Source organism: Apium graveolens, chromosome 5, assembly GCF_009905375.1.
Source record: "Apium graveolens cultivar Ventura chromosome 5, ASM990537v1, whole genome shotgun sequence".
Lineage (NCBI taxonomy): Eukaryota > Viridiplantae > Streptophyta > Magnoliopsida > Apiales > Apiaceae > Apium > Apium graveolens.
Window position 1 is genome coordinate 246,872,138 of NC_133651.1, and position 12,330 is coordinate 246,884,467.

Sequence of the window (12,330 nt, forward strand, 5' to 3'; positions counted from 1 at the left end):
CGAGGGTCAGTCGGGATTTAAGATAAAACCAGAAAATCATTCCGGAGATATTATAGGACGGGTATAAGTCCATAATAGTACGTTTTAAAGGGACTCATCGTCCATTCACGAAATATTAAAACACCTCAAACTTTTAAAACGATTGCCCAACGAGCATATTCCCTCAACTATATTTTATTGATTCGGATAATAAATATTATATACGTATTCCTTTATTATAGGAGTAGTATACTTCAACGTTTATTTATTCAAACCCGATTAATCATTATAGATTATTAATTATGTAAACACAAACTAGTTGAGGAATATTATTTAAATAAATATTTTAGAGAGTAAACTCATTCGAGGTATGATTAATATCAATTATCATTTAATTAATTATAGAATATTATTTTATTAATTATTATTTATTAAAGGATTGTCATTGATTTAAAGATCATAAATCGTGATATAAAACATACTTTCTGATTTAGAAATATTATTCAAATAATTTCAGATCGTCGGTGAATATTATCCCGACTTATTATTATATTGAATATAGTTTCAAGAAGAAACTTTTCCCCTTATTAATTATCTGTTGACAACGGTCAACTCACATCCTTATTACTTCCTCCGAAATTCTCGGAAGTACGTATATACATATATATACACTTATATTTTAAAGAGATAAGCTATTTCTATCAACAAGCAAAACGCTTGGGGAACTTCGATGTGGTTCGAGTTCTCGAGATTGAGAATATTCTTTAAAAGGACAATTGAGGGGTAGACTCTGGTACTATTTGTGCTAGATGGGCTACCAAAGGTACCGCAGGCGAAGGTACTCAGTGAAAGAGATATGTCCTAAGTCCAATCATGTATGAGGATTTAGGAATAACTTTTATGTAATCTGTTTTGATTTCATTGATATTAATAAAAGGCTTGTTTTGTTTTTATTGCGGGCTCTATCTATTTAAATATTTAAATAAGATATACCACAGTTTAGAGTAAAGCTTTTTATGGATTGTGATGAGATCATAATAATGAGAACTAAAAGATGATAACTATAAACTTAAATAGTTCCTGGTCATAGGATTACTAACTGGTAATTAATAATCTGCAAAGATCGGTACATACTATGCTTGCTTCATTATGAAGGATGTCTATTCTCATAGACATTTGTGTGGTGACACTATAGCTAGTATGTAGGTGCTTATTATAGAATAAGTTCACTGAACATGACTCACACAGCTGAACAACTGATGGAGTTCACTCACGTGTCAGCAGGTGTTCACATAGTGATAGTTGTACAAGTATCCTTAGACTTGAGGTCATCATAGTCATCTTGTGTACACTGAACTATGCTTTGGTTTAGTTCTTAGTCTCAAGGGACAATTATAAGGGCTCTACTGGGTATAGGAATTTATACACGAAGATAGTGTATGCTCAATAAAGGATCTACCCCTTTCAGTGTAGGAAGAGAATGTTCAATGCTGATCCATTTATGTTAGTTCAGGAATCTCTGGCCAGAGTGAATGAAATTAGAAAGGAGTTTCTAATTTACATTAAATAGAACTAAGCATAGTGAATGGGAAAACAAGTGATTAAATAAGATAGGCTTGACACAAGTTCCATGCCTTGTATTTAATCGTGACATTGCAGGGTAGAAGAAATTAATTGTACGGTAACTACTCACTGAATCGGTTCTTGGTATTCTAAACAGTGAATTCGTATTATCCGGATAGTCGCGATATGCTGAGAAGTATCCCTCACGATGTAGAATTAATATGATTAATTAATTAATCATATTTAATGAATTAGAGAATTTATATAAATAATGACAAAATAGTTTTATTATTATTTATTTCTACTACTGGCTTAATATTGAACCTACAGGGTCACACCATAAAAGAGAATGATTTAATGGTGGAGGAATTAATTAATAATGGCTGATAATTATTTATTTATGAAATAAATAATTAATTGGAAAATTTAATAATTGATTAAATACGATTTAATTGATTATAAATTAATTAAGAAAAGGTTCTTAATATTAATAATTAAGAATTTAATTTTTGGAAATTAAATCAAGTGAGAGAATTATTTCTAAAGAGTTTAGAAAAAGGATTAATAATTAAAAGTTGTTTTAATTATTAGTGAGAATAATAAAGGGTTAATAATAATAATATTTTATGGGAAAATTTTTAGCTAAAAATTTTGCCTATAAATATACTATTATAAACCCTATTTTTGCCTCAACCAAAAAGATTAACAAAACCCTAATTCTCTCCATCTTTCCATTAACGTAAAGCTTCTTAAGGTAAACACACTGAACTATGAATTAAATATTATTTTTTGCATGGATCCTGTGGAGGGTTTCGGTTTTTTTAAAGATTAAATTTAAGTTTTCGCTGCGTTTATGTGCTAAAAACCCTTCAATGGCGTCAGAGCTACTTGCGAAAAGTTTTTAATTCGTTTATGTGTTTAACTGTTTTCGATATATGAGCATGTACGTGATACGCCATAATTTGATGTGAGTTGTATAATCATAAGATGATTATGTAATCTGTATATATAATGATATATACATGATTTATGTTTGTTCTAATTATGAGAATCATATTAGATACAGATTCTGAATTGGCTGCTGCAGATTTGCTAAAATCTGGGTCTGGTGTCCGATTTACGCAAACGAATACCCTATTCCATAGGTAAACGAGCGTCTCAACAAAACTGATAGTTAAAGCTATCAACGACTCGTCTGTAAGGCGTTTGACGTCATTTACTGCCCGTAAACAGTGATTCTTGTTTTTCTGATTTGAATCTGATTTTTCTGATTTTTGTCATATTTTCTTTTTATGATTAGATCATGGATAATATGATATGTTAAGATCAGATTATGTGTTTTAACATGCTTTTATGTGTTGTATGAGCATGGTGGATGGTTATGGCCTTTCGACCTTAGTGTAATGGTTTTGGTTTTGGTTTTAAATACGACTTGCATGTCGTCAATCTTTGTAATCATAAATCTCGAATGTAACTCGAGTTATTCTTGTAAGTTCATTAGATTAGTTTTATTTTCAATCATGTAATGTAATTGAAGACTCAAGAAGGCTATCCAATGGAGGTGATACAAAGAAAAAGACGAGGCATACAAGAAGTCTAAACAAAGAAGAAGACTTATGTAATAAGTAGTTGTATTTATTTCCATCACCATATTAGATTGACCTTGATCTTTATCATGAGCTTGATAAAGATCACATAGGATGGGGCCATAACCAAACACATTTACTTTATTACACTTTACATTTACTTGTTTATTTAATTTTATATATGAGATATATGCATGTGTTTACCATGCGATGATAGATTTAGGTTAACTTAAATCAATATAAGGCGTGCTCTAGAAAATCTAGAATAGGAATCGTTTCTTGCCTTAATAATAAATATTATGAATACGATCATGAGATTCTTGTGTTTATGAAAGACGTAATTGAATATGAATTTTCAATATTGAGAGAAAGGATGATTCTGTCAACAATAGATTTCTATCTGTAAGAAAGGGTTATTAAGTGACGCCTCTCGACAATGCTCCACCCGATCTGGGAATCATCTGATTATCGATTATTGATTTGAAATATTTAATTTAAAAGGAAGAATCTCTTTATAATATGATTATGATTGTAACGTAATATAATCCCTCTAAAATTAAATAATATCAAATAGTAATTGGCCAATGACACAACGGGCTTGTGTCGGTCATAGCCTTCCAACATGGTAGAAAGTGGTTCTTATTTTTTAATCATGGTCGTTTCGTGCTACAGCCGAGGGCTTTGATTTCGAAATAAGAAATACTTGTCTATTACATAGAGATGTGTACACTGAACTAGAATCTAAAGGTCGGTACGTGCTACAGCCGTGGGTCATTGGAGACTGATTCAATTATACGAAATGTTGGGTTAGACTTGACTTACAATATTGAGTTTGTCGTGGCACAGCCGTGACTCAATTATTTAAGAGGCTAAACTTATATTAGAGAATAACATAAGATGTAATTGCCAAGAGTTGTCTGCCTATTGAACATCACATGACGTTTCATGCCACAGCTGAGGTTGTGTGATGGAATGTAGGATCCATATTCCCACTAGCATTATGAATGGTTATTTTCACTTAAGGGGTTGAAAATATTAGATAAACTAGTGGGAGACACTTATGAATAAAGACCCGATTCATATAGTGTTTTAAAATGAAATTGAATATTTGCTAAGTGTTGTTATGTGTTTATCATTTACAGATTTACTATATTCGTCATGTCTTCTGCACTATCACTCCGGAGCATACTAGATGCTCACAAGTTAACTGGTCCTAATTCAGCTGTTTGTTTTCACTATAACAAGTTGGGGCACTGGAAGAGGAACTGCAAGGTTTACCTTGCAGAATTGAAGAAGAAGAAGGGTAGTAAGACTACCGCTTCGAATTCAGGCATGTTCATGATCGAAGTTAATATGTCACTAGGTCAAATTTCTACTTGGGTATTAGATACCGCCTGTGGTTCTCATTTTTGCAATTCGTTGCAAGGACTAAAGGGAAGTAGGACTCTTGAAAAAGATGAGGTGATTCTACTTATGGGCAATGGAGCAAGGGTTGCATCCATATCTGTAGGATCATTTAGTTTACATATGCCTACGGGCAAGACTATTATTTTGAATAATTGTTATTACGTTCCCTCTATTGTGAGGAATATTGTTTCTATTCCTATGTTGGATGTGGATGGTTTTTCATTTATTATTAAGAATAATGAATGTTCTATCCTTAAAGATAATGTTCTTTTTGGACATGGCATTCTAAATAATGGTCTGTATGTATGTGACGTAGAGCATGATTTACTTCAGATTGAACAAACTAATAAAAGAAAATGAGATGATGAAAATTTGACCTATCTATGGCACTATAGGCTAGGTCATATTAGTGAAAATAGACTGCGGACATTGCATTAGGAAGGGTTACTTGACCCCTTTGATTTTGAATCATATCCTACATGCGAGTCTTGTCTATTGGGTAAAATGACCAAATCTCCATTTAGTGGACATGGAGAAAGGGCTACAGATTTGCTAGGATTGGTACACACAGATGTATGTGGACAAATGTCTAGGCAAGCCATGGGTGGATTTTCGTACTTCATTACTTTCATAAATGATAGATCTAGATTCGGATATGTATATTTGATGAAACACAAGTCTGAAGCCTTTGAAAAGTTCAAAGAATATAAACATGAAGTGGAGAAACAAATCAAACACAGTATTATAACTCTTCGATCAGATCGAGTTGGTGAATACTTGAATGGAGAGTTTCTAGATTATCTCAAAGAAAATGGTATAGTCTCCCAGTGGACTACTTCATATACTCCACAGTTAAATGGGGTATCTAAAAGGAGAAATCAAACTTTGTTAGACATGGTTCGATCCATAATGAGCTATGCGAATCTTCCAGTATTCCTATGGGGTTATGCATTGGAAACCTCATCATATTTACTGAATAAGGTGCCTTCCAAATCTGTTCCTCAAACACCATATGAGATATGGAAAGAAAGGAAACCGAGTCTTAAACACGTTAAGATTTGGGGATGTCCAGTTTATGTCAAGAAAGTTGACCCAGATAAGCTGGAATCTCGATTCGTAAAATGTAATTTTGTTGGATATCCTAAAGAGACTGTGGGGTATTACTTTTACACCGATCATCGGGTATTTGTCTCCGGACATGCTACCTTCTTGGAAAAGGAGTTTATCCTTGAAGGAAACAGTGGGAGCAAAATTGAACTTGATGAAGTTCAAGAAGTACAAACTACTACGGATTAAGTGGAAACACCTGTTCAGACCGAACAACCTTCTGTGGAACAGCCCATTCGTAGGACAGGGAGAGTGTCTCGCCAACCTAAGAGGTATTATGGCCTTGTCATTGAGAATGACAATGAGTTGTCAATCATTGATGATGACATCCCTGTGACCTATAATGAGGCTATGAGTAGTGTTGACTCAGAGAAATGGCATAGTGCCATGAAATCCGAAATGGAATCTATGTATACCAACCAAGTATGGACTCTGGTTGAGGCGCCTGAAGGTGTTAAGCCTATTGGGTGCAAGTGGGTATACAAAAGAAAGATTGGAGCAGATGGCCAGGTGGAGACCTATGAGGCCAGGCTCGTGGCAAAAGGATTCAAACAAAGGCAAAGGATTGACTTTGATGAAACTTTTTCGCCTGTAGCCCTATTAAAATCAATTCGGATTTTGCTTGCGATTGCTGCTTACTACGACTATGAGATCTGGCAAATGGACGTGAAAACGGCCTTCCTCAATGGGGAACTTGAGGAGGAAGTGTATATGACACAGCCAAAGGGTTTTCTTTCCAAGGGAAATGAATACCTAGTGTGTAAGCTGCTGCGAACCATATATGGTTTAAGGCAAGCTTCTCGTAGATGGAACATCCATTTTGATGAGACAATCAAAGAGTTTGGTTTTATCAAAAACATAGATGAACCATGTGTCTACAAGAAGGTTAGTGGGAGCGCGATAACATTTCTTGTATTGTATGTGGATGACATACTTCTTATAGGAAATGATATACCGATGCTACAATCAGTCAAAGTATGGCTATCAAAGAACTTCACCATGAAGGACTTGGGAGAAGCATCCTACATTCTCGGTATGAAGATCTATAGAGATAGATCTAGAAGAATGATAGGTCTTACCCAGGGTACATACATCCAGAAAGTGCTTAAAAGGTTTAGCATGGAAAACTCCAAAAGAGGTCTCATACCGATGATCCATGGAGTGTCCCTTTCCGAAAAAATATCTCCTAAGACACCTGAGGAAAGAGAGCGTATGAGTAAGATTCCTTATGCTTCAGCAATAGGATCTATCATGTACGCGATGTTGTGTACAAGGCCTGATGTTGCTTATTCAATTAGTGTGACGAGCAGATTGTTGGAAACCACAGACTTAGGGTGTTACTACGTTTTACGATAAAGATTACGAAAAGAGGATTACCTTTTTAATGGATGATTCCACGCTCTTCTATTGTATTCCCAAATTACCTTGAGCGAAGTGTGGTCTCCGTCTTCTCAAGTTATCCTCTCTTCTTGCTCCTTGGTGGCCACAATATGTTTTCACACAATTGCCAAGCAAGAAGAGAATAAGAATATATATAGGCTACAATAGGGACCATGGATAATTAGGTTGGGCCTTCTAATTACATCTTGAGCCTAGCCCAATGTAATTAAATATTAATTCAATCCACTAAAGAATTAATATTTGCACTACCTTTCCTAATACCGTAATTTAATTAATTCGGTTCCAATATTATTTGCTTATTAAATTCCCCATGTTTAAAATATCATATGTCCATTAATTAAATAAATTACTGATAATTTATTTAATTAATATCTTTTATCCTTGATCATCCACTCAACCTTTATTTAATTATGCCAGAATAAATTCCACCTGCAGGGTTTCACATAATTAAATCTTTTTGAGCTTTCAATGGGACATCATTAACCCGAATATTATCAGGACATGGATTCCTTCAATACATAATATCCACCATGTATATAATTCCATCACCCAAAATATAATGATATAATTCAAAAGAATTATTTCATATATAAATCAAAGCATGTAAATAATATACATGTGTCAATTACTATTTCTGGATTAAGAACCTAAGCATTAATAATAACATAGAATCTTAGTTCTCCTTTTTAATCAGTATTTAAGGGAACAATTCTAAATTTGATCCTGTTCAATATACACAAAGTATACTAGTATTATTTATTAGTCAATATAAACTAATCTAAATAATACTACAGCCATACCAGTGGATTATCCAACACCACCTATGCTGTGAACCTTATTATATTATATAACCGTATTTAACAATCTAATATTCTGTATCCCATTTGATACTAGATTGTTCACAATATATAATATTAGACAACATGTAAACATTCAAATGATTCTCAAATAAACTGGCCAGAAATAAATGTACATACTTCAAATAAATATTTTCAGTATACACTAACAATCTCCCACTTATACTCAAAATATTCTATGTGTACATCAGTGTTTATTTAATCCACTATTACATAAAAATCTATGTGTCCATCCATCTGACTCCTATCGCTTCCACATGCTTGTCAAAAACCTTGGTTGGCAAGCTCTTTGTGAAAGGATCTGCTCGGTTGTCTTCTGATGATATGTGAGCCACAACTATATCCCCTCGCTTTACGATTCCTCGTATGAGATGATACTTACGTTCAATATGTTTAGCTGCTTTATGGTCTCGCGGTTCCTTTGAATTTTCCACAGCACCAGTGTTATCACAATACACCGTCAAGCTCCTAGGTAAATTAGGTACCACATCTAAGTCCAAAAGGAAGCTCCTGAACCATACAGCCTCCTTGGCAGCCTCAGAGGCCGCCACGTACTCGGCCTCCATGGTGGAGTCTGCAATGCATTTCTGCTTTACACTTCTCCATATAACGGCTCCACCTCCCAAAGTAAAAACATATCCCGAGGTTGATTTCCTCTTATCCCTATCTGATTGGAAATCTGAATATGTATATCCCAAAGGAAATAGATCTGAGGCCTTGTAAATTAACATATACTCCTTAGTCCTTCTCAGGTACTTGAGTATAGTTTTTACTGCACTCCAATGTTCCTGACCTGGGTTCGACTGATATCTACTAACCATGCCTACAGCAAAGCAGATGTCAGGCCTCGTACATAACATAGCATACATTAAGCTTCCACATGCTGAAGCATAAGGAACTGCTTTCATGCTCTCTATATCCTTAGGTGTCGAAGGACACTGCTTCTTAGATAGAGCAACTCCATGCTTAAAAGGTAAAAAACCTTTCTTGGAGTTCTGCATGTTAAAACGAGCTAATACTTCATCAATGTAGGGCTCTTGAGATAAAGCCAACATCCTTTTCTTGCGATCCCTTATAACTTTGATCCCAAGGATGTATGCCGCTTCACCTAAGTCCTTCATGTCAAATTGTTTGAACAACCATGCCTTTACTGATGATAACATCTCAACATTGTTTCAAATGAGTAAAATATCATCTACATATAGTACTAGAAAAACCACTGCATTACCTTCACTTCTCTTATACACGCATGATTCGCTTGGACTTTGATCAAATCCATATGACTGGACTGCCTGATCAAAATGAATATTCCAGTCTCTAGAAGCTTGTTTAAGTCCATAAATAGACCTCTTAAGCTTACATACCAGATGCTCTTGGCCTTCCTTAATGAATCCTTTTGGTTGCTGCATATAGATGGTTTCTTCAAGACTTCCATTAAGAAAAGCTGTCTTGACATCCATTTGCCAAATCTCATAATCGAGATGAGCTGCTATAGATAAAAGAATACGGATTGACTTAAGCATAACTACCGGTGAAAAGGTTTCCTCATAATCGATACCTTCTTTCTGAGTATACCCTTTCGCAACAAGTCTTGCTTTCCAGGCTTTCACCTTTTTATCTAATCCCCTCTTTTTCTTGTAGATCCACTTACATCCAATAGGTTTTATACCTTTGGGTGGTTCTACGAGCTCCCATACCTGATTAGAATACATTGATTCTATCTCAGATTCCATCGCCTTTTGCCAAAGATCTGTATCTTTGTCTTGTACTGCCTCTTCATATGTACGGGGATCATCATCATGTTCACCAGGGACCAAGTCTGAAGACTCTCCCAAAAACATGAATCTATCAGGCTGTTGAACAACCCTCCCACTACGATGAGGCACTGGTGCGGTATTAGTGACAGGTTGTACATTATGTTGTGGTTGTTCTACTTGTACTACAACTTCATGGGTATTATTTGTCCCTCCCACTAGTTCCTCTAAAATGACACTACTCATGGGTTTGTGATTCATTATATAGTCCTCCTCCAAGAATCTTGTATTGGTGCTAACAATGACATCCCGATTCTTCGGACTATAAAATAGATATCCTTTTGTTCCCATGGGGTAGCCTACAAACAACCTTACTTCTGTACGAGATTCTAACTTAGTCGCGTTCTTGTTCAGCACATGTGCTGGACAACCCCATATTCGAATATGTCTTAGACTCGGTTTATCCCCAGTCCATAATTCTAAGGGGGTTTTAGGAATCGACTTAGAAGGTACTAAGTTCATAAGATAAGCTGCTGTCTCTAAGGCATGTCCCCAAAATGACTTGGGTAAATCTGAATAACTCATCATCGATCTAACACTCTCTAAAAGAGTCCGGTTCCTTCTCTCTGCTACACCGTTCTGCTGGGGTGTGCCTGGTGCAGTTAACTAGGATTCTATCCCATTTTCTGATAAATATTCCCTAAATTCTCCAAGCAAGTATTCGCCACCATGATCTGATCGTAGTGACTTGATACTTTTATTAAGTCGCTTCTCCGTTTTAGCTTTGTACTCTTTGAACTTATCAAAGAACTCATACTTAAGGTGCAACAAATAAACGTACCCATATCTAGAATAATCATCAATGAAAGTGACGAAATATTCATAACCACCTCTTGCTTGGATATTCATGGGTCCACATAAATCAGAGTGAACCAATTCTAACAGTTGTTTGGCTCTATTCCCTTTTGCCTTGAAAGGCCTATTAGTCATTTTACCTTCCAAGCAGGATTCACAAACTGGAAATGGCTCCACTACTAATGAGCTTAAAGGCCCGTCTACTACCAGTCTTTGAATCCTCCTCAAGTTAATATGACCTAATCTCAAGTGCCAAAGATATGTTTGGTTCAAACTAGAAGGTTCCTTTCTTTTAGTAGAGTTAGAAGATGTGTTGTTCAATTCTCTAAATTGCAGTTGCAGTGCAGGTTGACTAGGATTAATTATATACAAATTATCTTGCAATGTACCAGAACATATAATTCGTTTATTCATCATAATAGAAACATTATGATCCAAACAAACATTATAACCATCCAAAGCAAGTTTAGAAACCGAAATTAAATTCCTTCTAAAAGAAGGTACATAAAGACAATTGTTCAAAACCAAAATCCTATCAGAACCAAAAGATAAATGAATAACTCCTACTGCAACTACTGCTACTTTCGTAGCATCTCCCATGAACACGTATATATCACCATCTCTAAGCATTCTGGATAGTTGGAACCCCTGCATAGAATTACAAACATGATCAGTGGCTCCTGTATCTACACACCAAGTGCTCATAGATATAGCCGCTATAAATGTTTCTGTAACTAGAAAAAGAGACATACCAGTATTGTTTGTCTTCTTAGGAAGAGGACAATCCTGTTTCCAGTGACCTGACTGTTTGCATCTGAAGCACTTTCCCTTAGGCTTTTTCACACCACCCTGAACTCTCACTGCCTTTATAGCTTTCTGTGTCTGAGCCTTTTTCTTCTTCTTAATACCTTTCGGCTTAGAGGAAGAACCTTTCTCAGCCACATTCACTTGAACACTCTACCGAAATAATCCTTCAGCTGCCTGAAGTTCTGTCAGCAGTTCCGCGAGACTATACTGCCTCTTGTTCATGTTGTAATTCAAGCAGAACTGCTCAAAACTCTTGGACAAGCTCATAAGGATAATGTCAATCTGGGTTTCCCCGTCAAGTTCAGCACCAAGGATCTCTATCTCATTCAGATGAGACATCATCTTGAGAACATGATCCCTTACAGGTGTGCCTTCAACCATCTGAGTGTTCATTAAAGCCTTCATGGCTACTTGCCTAGCAGCCCTATTCTAATCTCCAAAAAGTTCCTTGAGATTAAAGAGCATATCCAAAGCAGTGGCCATAGACTGATGCTGATGCTGCAAAACACCCGACATTGCTGCCAGAATGTAACATCGCGACATTTCATCAGCCTTAATCCACCGTTTATAATTCTCTTTCTCATCTTCAGGAGCATCAACAGCAGGCTGTTCAGGCTTGGGTTCATAAGTGCAAAACTTGTACTCCTCAGCAGTCAACACAATGTCCAAATTTCGTTTCCATTCAATATAGTTAGGTCCGGTAAGTTTGTTATCCTTAAGTATGGTGAATAGTGGATTAAAGCCCATTTTATCCTGAGAATCATGCATAAAAACATCACATAAATAAGGGTGCATTAATTATTAAGATCTAAATTATTAAAATTTAATGCACGAACATCTAAACACCATAAGCTTCTGGTACGCCACGATGTGTGACATGTATACCACCTAATTTTGTTTAAATGTTACTTCGGTCCTATTACTAAATAATATGTCACGTTGGGGTGGACTATATTATTTTTTATAGCTAAGTGTATACCATCATCAAATCTTAAATTATTCAAAATCTATGGA